Here is a 12,619-nt window from a genome sequence, read left to right as displayed (position 1 = left end):
ACTATATGGAAATGCAAAGTAACTGGATTTTAACTTACCTTAAAAAAGGGGGGTTTTGGTATTATTATTTTTAGAGAAAGAGGTCGCCAGGAAACTCAGCTAATTACTTTACAGTCATTTATTTACAAGAGGCCGTTGAATGGCCTGGGAATAGTAAATGCAACTTGTCCCACGTGGACCAAATCTATCTCACAATAAGGAAAAGCTGGCCATAAACAGATGTGTAACAAGGCTGGTTTCCGAAAGGGATCATTGTGATCTTGGTTTACTGTTAACGGAAAGCACTTGCAGGCGAAGACAGGAAACACGGATCCAGTGTAAAAATAAAGACTTCCTTGCCCAAATTATAGTTACTCACTTGTACTAAACATACTGGAGAGGAACTCTTAGGTTGTTAAATGAAAATATTCAATATGACTTAATTGGTTTCTGGGACGATCACAAAAGCACGAGGCATGAAAGGAACAAAGGGAGGGGATGTTCATTTGAGAATTCGGAGTTCGAATTAGGAAATGAAACAATTCAGTTTACTGGACTTGGGAAGGAAAAAGGACTCGCAATGTGACTGTATGACAAGACGTTACCTGGATGCATTATTGGGAAGTGGACCATTTGAAGAAAAACTGGCATCCAGCTTTGTCCTGAAGCTATGGGCACTCCAGTAGCGCCATGGTAGGAGCCTTAATGGGAAGGATGGTTGGGTGCCAGGAACGGTCTTGTCCTGGGTCACTGATTCGGGTGGGGGGAACTGAGGCCGAATGGCAGGTGGTGATTCATGGGGGACGGGTTCAGCTTATCAACCCCCAATAGCAGGAACATCCTTGGAAACAGAACATACAGCCAGCGAAAGGGTTCAACAGGTGAAAAAGGGAGCATTAGAAGTAGGCCTAATAAGTAACCTCGTAGATACACAACTTCCCTCACCTTGGGATACGTCCCTAAGGAGTAAGAATTTTATTCCCCGCCCCCTAACAAGAAAATTCCATATCTCTAGGCTTGCGATTTCCCCACTTTGAAGCCAGCTGATTAGGGAAAAAATGGCTGCTTTTTCTTAGCAATCAAAAATACTTTAATTAAAATGCTGGGTAGACGAGGAGCAATCTAAAAATAAATGTAATAATTGTATATGTATATATTGTATAATAGATCTATATTATATATATATATTATATATAAGATATAATATACAACACACACATAATATATACTATAAGTAAATTAGATATATATATATAGCTTATCTACTTCTATATAATATATGTGTGTGTGTGTAATCTAATCTATCATAATAATCTATTATATATATGTATTACCAATATAATATAGTAATTAATTATAATTTATTGAGTTGCCTCGGTCTACCCAGCATTTAATTAAAATAATTTTGTCCCGTCTACCCAGCATTTGTGTAATGTAAAATAAATTATATTATAATATATATATAGAGTATATATATATATATAATATTATATATCTATATATCTTTATATATATATAGGTAATATATATCTATATCTACGTCTACACCATACATACATATATAATCTATATATATATAGGATATAATCTATATATATACATCTACATATACATAGACATATGTATATTATATATAGGACTCGGTTAAAAATGTTCTGTAAAAAACAAAGAATTCCATCTAATAAAAGGAGCCCATAAAAAACCCAAAAACCAAAATGTAGAGAGGAAAAAGAAAAAATACTATATTTCAGAAGACTGCTGTATCTCTCTCTTCAGGTATATGAATGGAAAAGAAAAGTTTACAGAAAGGTGGCTATTTTATACCAAGAGATTCGTCACAACAAGTAAGCAAAATTTCAGGTCACCCCAGCTGATAATCTTCCTTTAATCTTCTTAAGACGTTGGTTGAATGAACAACACTTGCGTCGACGATGTGTCTGATGTCCAAATTCCCCTTTTGAGTAACATTTGCTGGGATAATAAGGGGGTGGGTATTTTAATGAAATTCCTCTCAAAATTAAATGCATTAGTGCCCAGCTATCAAAATTTAAAGTTGAAATGGGAAACAGACAACAAAATTCCTTTTCTTGATGTTTTAATAATCAGAGAAAACCGAAGAATAAACAAAATTTACCTCATTATACTAGAAAACCCAACGGTTCCTCACTTTCATATATTCACTACTTTAAGCTATCATGACCATAACTATCAAGATAGGGCGTGTAGCTAGCAACCTTATTTCTTAAGAGCCACTTACGAATTTGTTCCCCAGATTTCCTGGAAAAAGAATTTGAAACTAATTCGCAAGCAAACTTTCATCTTTAAAAGTATCCTGACCATATAATTGAGAAAGCAATTTCAAAAAGCAAACGTAATTTTGAGGGGGGGGGGTGTTTGGTAATTTTACTACGACCCCCTAAAGACAAGACCCAGAGACACACCCAACAAATAAAATAAAAATTTTCCCCACCTGGGCGTACGATTAAGAGAGTAACTCACACCCATTAGGGAAAGATCCAACCCTTTTGCATTCACCTACCCAAATACCTTAGCCAAATCCCTGATTAACGTCCTCAAACAAAAGGAACATCGACCCAAATAAGACTCTGGGTATATGAGGCTTCCCATGCCAGGAGCCACACTTACGTGGACCACTCTTACATCGGATTTACAGGTAAATCACTTCCCCAAGAGCAGATTAACTACAACAACACAAAACGGATCAGGTTAGGTGATGGACAACAGAACTCGGCTATTTTTCAAAACCATATAAATGAAACATAACCATAGAATAAACTTGGAATATGTCCACGTGGTTCCTTTTATTAGCAGCAAACTGCCGGTACAAGAGTCAAATGGATGGAATCGGCCTTAATAAAACAAGAGAAAGCAGGTTAATTGAAAATCATTCAAAAAGGGAATTGGACATCAGGGACATCGTCGGACGCAGTGTTCATTTCAACCAACGCTTAAGAAGATTAAAGGAAGGACTTATCAGCGGGGGTGTGGTGACCTAAATTGGCTCTTACGTTGTGGACGAATCTTCTTGGGTATAAATAAATACCACCTTTTCTGTAAAAACTTTTCTCATTCATCATACCCTGTAAGAGGAGAGACAGCAGTCTCTGAAATATAGTGAACTTTTCTCTCTACATTTTGGTTGTTTTGATGGGTCCTTCCTTTTATTAGATATATATATATCTTTATAATCATATATATATATTATTTATATATATATATACAATAATATATATTCTATATAATATATATATTATAATATATATATATATAAATTATATAATATATAATATATAAATATAAAATATAAAATGTATGTATAATATTATATACGTATTTTTTAAGTTTATAATATTATAATGCCTATATATATATATTATATCATATATAATATCTAAAATATAAATATATATATAATAAATATAAATATATCTATATATCATTATATATATATATCTATTATATATATTTATATAAATAAATATATATATATATATATATACTATTATATATATAATATTATATATCTATATATATATATATATATATATATAAATATAAATATCTATTGTATGTATTATATATTATATATAATTTATATATATATATATATATTATATATATATATTAGATAATATATATTATTATATGTATGTGTGTGGTGGGGTTGTGTGTGCGTGGTGGTGTGTGTGTGGCGTGTATACACGAATCCACGAAAAATTTGTGGAACGTGATGAATATATAAATAAAGGTAGAAGTCCCAAACGAAAGTGAAAAAAACCATTGAAGGTGCTGCGAGATCTTTCGACTCGAGGTTTTTCTTTAATTAGCAGACTGACATACATGTGAAAACAGAAAGGTTGGTACAAGGAATGGGAAGGGTTGTATATTATGGGGAGACAGTTTATACTGTTAATTAACATTGGTCCCTGTGAAAAACTTTCTAAGAATAGTATCAGCTGTGTATGTGTAAAACTTGAATTACGGAACATAAGAATACACAACACACACACAATCCACCACCACACCACACACACACAAAACCACAAACATTATATATATTTTTATATATTTATATATATATAATATATATCTTATATATGTAAATATATATGTATAATTATATATATATATATATCTTAAATATACTTATCATAATAATATCTATAATATTTGTATATAAATATAATATATATATAATAATTATATATATATTATATAGTATATATATATATATAATAAATATATATTATATATATATATATATATAGTATATATATATATTATATATATCTATGTAATACTATTATACTATTATAGATATTATATAGTTGGTGTGTGTGTGTGTGGTGTTTGTTGGTGGTTGTCGTTGCTGGTGTGGTATTCTTACGTTCTCAATGTACAAGGAACATTTCATATTTATCACATGGCGACAGGAAAAGACTAGTAATTATTAAGAACTTGGTATTTCAATTTGCCCTACTCTTTGGTACCATCAAACTGTCTTTCCTGCCGTTTCCAGTCTTTAAAAGATGGGTAGTTTGCTAAATCCTCCTCCATTCCCCCCCTTCCCGATATGCTTTACTCGAGCGGCAAAACTGCGACCGAGGAGCAGGCAGCCCGGCCGTCAGGCAGTCTCAGAGAAGAGGCGGACAAGAGAAGAAGAGCGCAGATAGAATCCTCACTCACCTGGGAAGGTTCCTACAATTTTGATTCGTCCTCCGGACATGCCTGTCTTAAGGCTAAAGGGCGTTTTATTGGGATCCCACTGGTCTGACGTTCTCATCCTCTTGAGAAAATTTCTGCCAAAATACCATCTGACCCAACGCCTTTGTGCTGGGTTCGAAACAATGGGTGGAGTACCAAGAAATATATAGGGCTTATTTTTAAGGCGTTCATCATTTTGCGAACTCTCATTGCCTTGTGTTTGCCTATTCAAGTTTCCTGTCTGTCATTTTTTCTTATGAAGACTTCGTTTATAGGATTGTTTATAGTTGGTTTGTGGTCCAATATGTTTTCTTTATTACATCCGTATTCTCTTGTCCTTTCAGGTGATTTAGACTCTCGGTACTAGTAACCTCTAGACTTATTCAAAAGAAAATTCACCTTGTGTAACACGTTGGGATAAAGAGGAATCGGTTAATAAACATTAATGGTTTCGAGGGTTGCGTTAATTATCTTAGGACGGATTTGTCTCCCATCTACGGACCGAGCCAAAGTTTAATATTAGGTTTACCGTTTCATTTTTCAGGATTGGGTTTGGTTTGGTTTCGGCGGTGGATCGGCCCTTTTATTTCCATTCCATGCTATTAATGTAAACCTCAGTTGACTCAATTGTAAGGTAATTTTAAGTGGGTATTATTATTCCTATGGGTATATTTTTTTCCTACAATAAAGGACCATGACTTTTAGAATACTAATCTTCCTGAAATTTATTTCTTTACCAGACAGCGAGCGAAGCAAGAACGAAGGGAAAACGCCCTACGATCTACGTCGAATTGCCATTGTTATCCTACAATTGTTTGTAACTACGGATCCTACGTCATTTTGTAAAGGGCTTCTTTATGTAATAAATATCATATTTAATTAAACATTTTTCCTTCCTCCAACCTTTATTTCAAACCACAGATTTTTGTTGGTGGCTTTGTTTGGGCTTATGGCGGACCAAACGGGGGTGGGGCAACACCGCAAGAAAGGTGCTTGAACTGATGGTAGGCAAGATGCATCCAGTAGAGAATTGACCACGACTGGGGCTCCCAACTAGTCTCTTCATATTTTCTATTTGTAGGACATTGATATTTTTCCTTTCCAGGTATTAATTAAATTTTATTGAAATAAATATAATTTTTCTTTCCAGAAAATTGCAAAATTTTAATTGCGTTTGCAAATTGTTAATACGTTTTGGTTATAATGGCTAACTTACAGGTACTGATCGGAGGACAACGAAAAGTTCATTCGGAGAAAATAAGTCACCGAACAAATTCAATAGGTCTGACACCTTATTCTTGCCCTTACACAAGAAGAAAAAGTTAGCTATTAAAGGTCTTCTTGGTAATTATAGAAACAAAGTGTCAGAGCTAGATGATCAAATCCTCTTGAAGAAATTTCCCTTTGACAATATTTCATTTGATGAAGTCAGAGTTAGAGCCAGAATTAACCAATGTTGCCAGGATTATCTAGGACAAAATGGAGCATGTCTACCGTTACTTGAGGATTTCAAGGAGGATTAAGAATGATTCTAATAATAGTTCCCGACGTGGACCCTCAGTTTAACTGAAACAGCCAAACAGCTCCTCCGTTCAAATAAGTTTACAAGCAAAGGAAGTAGAAGATTTCTTGAAATTTGTATTAGCAGGAGTTTGAGGTGTTACAACTAATGCAATTTCAGCCTATCCAGACAGAAGAAGATTTACTTTTATTGCTTGAAGCAACAGGAGTTAGACGGTTGATTTTCGAAGCAAAGACTTTTATTAAGTTCTCTGGAAGCTGATAAACCGCAGCTTATGTAGATGCCAAAGAACTATGATTTTCCGCCCGTTGCTTCTAAGGAGGTTTGTAAAAAAAAACATGCAATTAGGGAAAAATTACGGAGTTAAGTCTAAGAGAGGGTGGATGATCCCTTTCACAATTTATTTCCATCCTCCGATCAGGTCATGGCGAAGCAGTCAACGACTTTTAAACATTGGAGCGGATGAAGTTTGTCAGAATTTATTTTGCTTCGGGCACGGCTTAAATTCGGTCGCTTTCAGCGTTAATCTTATTAATATTAACAGGAAAGACTCATCCTTCCTTAAATTGACATTATTTCAACCATTTCTTTGCAGCTTTGCCAGAAAGGTACGAAAGTGACGGGAAAGGTGTTGAAAATGCTTTAACGTGAGTTAAACAGCTTCGCCTGTCAAGACATTAACACTCCCTCTTCGGTAAAGACGAGAGGCTCACCAGCATGGCTGCGGAAGCAGTAACCTATGATAAACGACAAGTCTTCGCCTCAATGTTCCTTGTGTTCTGCGGTTGGAAAATACTGATAAAATTTCACTTTATTCATAAGTGCCTACCTAATTTTTTTGCTCCTACAGATAAAGTGCTAATTTTAAAATCTAGAAAATGGATGGTGTAAAAATGCGGCCCAGTTTAACCATGTTTCCGGTAAGTTGCCGTTTTAAATTCCAAGAGAACGCTGTTCAAATTGTAACAGCTGGCCATATGACTTTTTTAAAAAACCCCCTGGGACTCTTGTGAATAGGAGTCCGTCAACCAGGGCAGAAACTCTAACAATAATAAATAAACGGACAAATCCAAAGGTGGAAAACTTCTCCTCAAATAAGCCCAGCCCCCCCCCGGTGTTGGCCGTTCCTTTTTCCCTACTTGTCAGGGTGATTCCATTTTACCCACCTTTTCAATTTAAAGTTTGGGGGGGACTGTTACAGAGGAACTGAAGGACAGTGGTTCCGCACCAGAGCACGTTTTGTCACTCAAAGAAATTGGCGGCGGAGGAGAAGGAGAGAATAATCTTAAAATCATTAAACTCTTAAAGTAAAGCTAAACAGTTCAATGGGTTTGGTTTTAATGGCAACAAGGAGCTTTTATTTTACTGAAAATTGTTGAAGTTAGTTCCTGTTTACGATCGGAGATAAACATTCCTTTATAATTATGCTGGTTGTACCAAACATTAATGTAGCCATTGAAAAATTACCTATGCTGGTAGATTAGTGGATAAATTTCAGGCACAAGGTGTTTTTTAAACTAGCTGATTCAATTCCTTCCATAAACACTTTCTCATGAAATTGATAATGTTCAGCTCATTTTAGGTACAGAACTTCTGCTTATTGTATTGCAGGGTTACCAGATACCAGTTTTTGGTGGAATAAAAATTCATCGATGGATAATGACTTGAGTGTCATGCAGGTTATTTGCTGTCTGGTAGCATTGATTTAAAATGATTAAGAATATTGATAATTTCGCTGATACGAGAGTGCAAACCCAACTCGGCTGTAGTAAACCCACGTTGAGTGTAGTTCTGCTTTCTTGCTAATAATTTCCAGATGTAGCTTACCCTTTTGCCTGAACTTCCAAAGTTGATATTTTTGCCTATGATGACATTAACACTAACTTTGAAGGTAAAACTGTTCAATTTTTCTGCTAATTAAATGAAAAGAGGTCTATGCTTTATGGCGCAAACCACTGCAACAGGGCCACTGATCAACTTCTAGAGGTCGAATGGTAATTATTACTTAAAATTACGATCGAAGTGTTTCTTACAATGATGAAAGTATTGAAACTTGCAAAAACCATGTTGGTCGAATTTAACCATCCCAAAACCCTTGTCGGTCGTAGGGAAGTCTGATGGACGTAATTATCGTTCCCTTGTTGTGGAATGGAAAGTTTCCTCATTTAACTTTCAAAGAATGAAAATCTATCTAAGTTGATATTAACGGTCTAATCTTCAAGAGACGTTAAAACGAACATCCAGAAACGGTTTGCAAGCTCGTTGACCAAATAACTTAAGGAGCAATTGAACAGGCAAGGCAATAATTGAACCCATTTATGATTTTAGAGGTGTTTCTAAAAGTGAGAACATCCTCAAATTCTTTTTTTTACCACACATGCCATATCTTTAAACTGGATAAGGATAGTACCAAATGTAAGGATTGTATTTTTGTCCAACCTTAGGGGTGTTCTTCCTAATAGTATTATCTTTATTGTCAAACCTAACCAGTGCATGTATTCAGGGCCTTACGGGTTTTAAAAAAACCAAAACCAAAAATTGTTCATCTTCCTTTTGTTTTACAGCTTTAGATTTGACCAAAAAGTTACTCATATTTGACCCTTAAGAAAGCCTTTTAATATGTTAACCTTAACCTTAAAAAGGGAAAAAAACTGGATCAGTCTAAAGATTGTTATTTTTTGGTTTTTTGGTACAAAAAAGGTGATGAGTCAAGGTGATTTTTTCCTTATTCGGCTTTTAAGAATGTAAGAATTACCCTTTTTTTTTGGCCTTAGATGTAGGTCCCTTTTTCTTTATTACTGCTTTCCATTATATTACATACTTGTGCTTACAACCTTCAGCAGGATTCTGAATAGCAAAATTTAAAGAAATCATATCCATATTCCATGATTTATATGGACAAATGGGGCTATTACCTGCCAATACTTCAGAGGACGTTAGAGTGGTCGTATAAACAGCTTTCGAATATATATCAATCCCTATAAAGTTTGACGTTCAGCAGGTTGTAACTAATGGGAACTGGGACCGATGTTCCGACGAAAATTTTCACTAAACCAATTTTTCTTGATCCCAATGCTAATACTAAAAGGTCTCTTTTATAAAACAAATTGACTTTCACAGTTTGAACCTTTTGGTTTTGAATTTAAAATATGCCATTGTTTAACGCTGTAGATTTGTTCAATGCAGTCAATTACAGCGTCCAAAAAGAATTTGTACATTGGGATACAACCATTAAACGCAAGAATTGCAGCAGAGGAAGGAATGGAATTAATTTATTTGCAGGCAAAACCAACAGAGCTTCCTCCCTTTAAAAACAAATTGGCTAGATGGGTGGTTGGTCCACGAATGGATGGGCAGTTAGATATTTCCTAAGTTTTTTTTTCAAGATGCAAGTAATGGGACCATATTTGGTTGGTGTACTCTATTTTGTTACAGCATTATTGAATCCAATCGCTTAAGCTTTAAATAATGCCAAAAAAACCGACTTGTAAATAAAGCAACTCAAGGAGGAAATGTCCATGCCCTCTCTGGAAACTTAAAGCGCAATACATTTAAGTGTGTTGGAGTGTGCTCTTCGATATTTATAGAAAGATTTCGTCTGGATTGTTCTTGCTTAAAACCCTTGCAGGTTAAATAATATTTACGTCTAATACTGACTTCTTCTGGTTTGACCTTACATTGGGCTGAACTCTTGCCTGCTTTGAAATGGACCAAATTAAATAAAAATTCTCCAGTTCGTCCGTAAAACAGACTTCAAATAAGATACAAAGGAACCTGTAGTGAAACTTGGTTTCCTATAAAATTTTGCTTTATTTCAGGAAAAAACAATCCTGCGGACATAATCACCAGATGTGTGTCATACAACAGTTGCAAAATTCTTGCTTTTTTCAGGACCAGATTTAAGTATAAATGAAGTTCCAGAATTGTCAACTACTATACCAGCATTTGAGATGCCCACTGAGGTTCAAGCAACTCCTTCCACAGCTCGGGTTATTGAAGTTGCTAACAATCTGATTGATATTAATAATTATTCAATTTCAGGAAACTTGTATTGATTTTTTTCGCAGAATTTTCTAGTGGTGCACAAGTGGAAGCTGAAAGCGAAAATTGCTTGCTCACCAGTCGCTAATTACTTTGCCCAGGCTATAAATTACTTGTTAAACACTGAACAAAGGAAGCATTATCCTGAGGTATATTCTTACCTACAGCATGGTCTTAATTCCAGAAAAGACATTCCTCCTATTATAACGCAACTTAATTTATTTTTAGATTCACAGGGTCTTCTGAGAGTTAAGAGTAAATTCAGAAAATGGAATTATGGCTTAAGTGGAAATTACCCTTTATTATTGCACCCAGACAGTCATTTGACCAAACTAATATTTGGGATGCACACCTCAAATTATTACATTCAGGATGTTATTCTGTATTAACGGAGCTCAGAAAGCATTATTACAATCCCTAAACATTTCTCAGTTGTGAAAAAGGCTCTTAAACAGTGTGTTCATTGTCGTAGGTTTAATAATCGTTATATAGGTTAAATCAGAACTTATACAGAGACTTCAGAGCAGATCCTCCTACGGTTCCTTTTTCTAACATATTTATGGATTATTTAGGACCCTTCAATACGAAGGATGGAAAAGAGACTCCGTAAGGTTTGGTTACTATGTATCACCTGTACTTGGTCTAGGGCAGTTAACCTCAAAATTTGTAGGAGTTTGAATGTTGCAGAATTTTTAAGAGCATTTCAGCTACACTGCTTTGAGTACGGGATTCCTCAAACTTTGTATTAGTGATCTTGGAACTCAGTTGGTGGCAGGAGCTAATACCATAACTTCCTTCATTAGTGACCCTCAGACGCAATTATATTTTGAGGAAAATAATGTAAAACCTCTCTCCTTTCAGCATATTTCAAAGGCTGCAGTCAATTGGGATCATTAGTAGAAGTCTGTGTAAAATGGTAAAAGATTAATGTTTTGGAGCAATTAAGATTTGTATTGACGTTTTGTAGACTTTGAATTTCTTGTCTGTAATATTGTGCATCTCATTAATCGACGACCTATAGCCTTCAAAGAAGCTGTTCGTGCTGAGACTGACCCACGTGCCGAACCAATTACGCCGGAAAACAGCTCGTGCGAGGCTATGAATTGACTTCTCTAAACCTTATCCCTAATCTTCAACCTCTTTCAGTTGAGATCCAGAATTTGACCCTGATAATCCAGCTATTTCTCAGATTACCTAAAGTTGTGTAAAATTAGGCAGACATTAATAGAGACCTATCATAATGATTTCTAGGTACTCTGATTCAACAAGCAGTTGACAGAAAGGGGCGGTATCGTCCCGTTACTCATAAATTACTAAAGGTTGGCGATGTTGTATTAATTAATAGGAGGAAACATAACCAAAAGGAATAAATTATCCTCTAGGCATAATTCTAGAAGTTTTTTAAGAATGATTTGGGTGAAGTTACCCATTGCTCTTATTAAGAAAGGGAAAAAAAACAGGCCAGACATCAAGGTTGCATGTAAATAATATTATTCCACCAATACTAGAAAACAGGAAGATACCGGTACCTAATTCAGCTACTCCTAGATATTTGTAATGGCTGTTACTTCGTCCTTAAGGCCCAAAAGAAAAAGGCTGCTATATTAAGCCAAGAAATGGACAAGACAGATGCTTTAATCTTTATTCAGTATTTGTATTTTCTTGTATTTAATTTAATTATTTTTACATTTCTTAAATGTATTTTTTCTTATTTTTTCAACTTTTCCAGTTACATATGTTTCAGGATGGAATTTTTTCATTTCTGAAAAAAAATTCCATCTTCGCCCCTGGACTGTACAAGACATTTTCATATTCTCACATGGCGACAGGAAAAAAGACTAGTAATTATTAAGAACTAAGTTGGTATTCAATTGCCCTACTCTTGGTACCATCAAACTGTCTTTCCTGCCGTCCAGTTTTCTTTTAAAGATGGGTAGTTTGCTAACTCCTCCTCCATTCCAATATGCTTACTCGAGCGAAAACGGCGACGAGGAGCCAGGCAGCCCGGCCGTCAGGCAGTCTCAGAGAGAGAGACACAGAGAAGAGAGCAGAGACCTCACTCACCTGGGAAGGTTCCTACAATTTTGATTCGTCCGACATGCCTGTCTTAGGCTAAAGGCTTTTATTGGGATCCCTGGTCTACGTCATCCTCTTGAGAAAATTCTGCCAAAATCCATCTGCAACGCCTTTGTGCATGGTTCGACAATGGTGAGTACCAAGAATATATAGGGCTTATTTTTAAGGTTATCATTGCGAACTCTCATTGCCTTGTGTTGCCTATTCAAGTTTTCCTGTCTGTCATTTTTTTTCTTATGAAGATTCGTTATAGTTGTTTGTGGTCAATATGTTTTG

The 12,619-nt window shown here is 35.2% G+C and overlaps 1 long non-coding RNA gene across 1 annotated transcript in view; it reads left to right on the top strand.

Moving 5' to 3' along the window:
* Positions 1-12,240: 12,240 nt before the first annotated feature.
* The window catches only part of LOC135225467 (uncharacterized), an 852-nt gene continuing 473 nt past the window's right edge, over positions 12,241-12,619 (top strand). Inside the window, exon 1 of the long non-coding RNA XR_010316979.1 lies at positions 12,241-12,475. This is a non-coding gene — a long non-coding RNA (uncharacterized LOC135225467). The remainder of the gene's footprint in view (positions 12,476-12,619) is intronic.

The sequence above is a fragment of the Macrobrachium nipponense genome, chromosome 13 (genome assembly GCF_015104395.2).
Source record: "Macrobrachium nipponense isolate FS-2020 chromosome 13, ASM1510439v2, whole genome shotgun sequence".
In the NCBI taxonomy this organism is placed as follows: Eukaryota; Metazoa; Arthropoda; class Malacostraca; order Decapoda; family Palaemonidae; genus Macrobrachium; species Macrobrachium nipponense.
The sequence above is the reverse complement of the archived record's forward strand: the minus strand, read 5'-3'. Positions and strand labels throughout refer to the sequence as shown.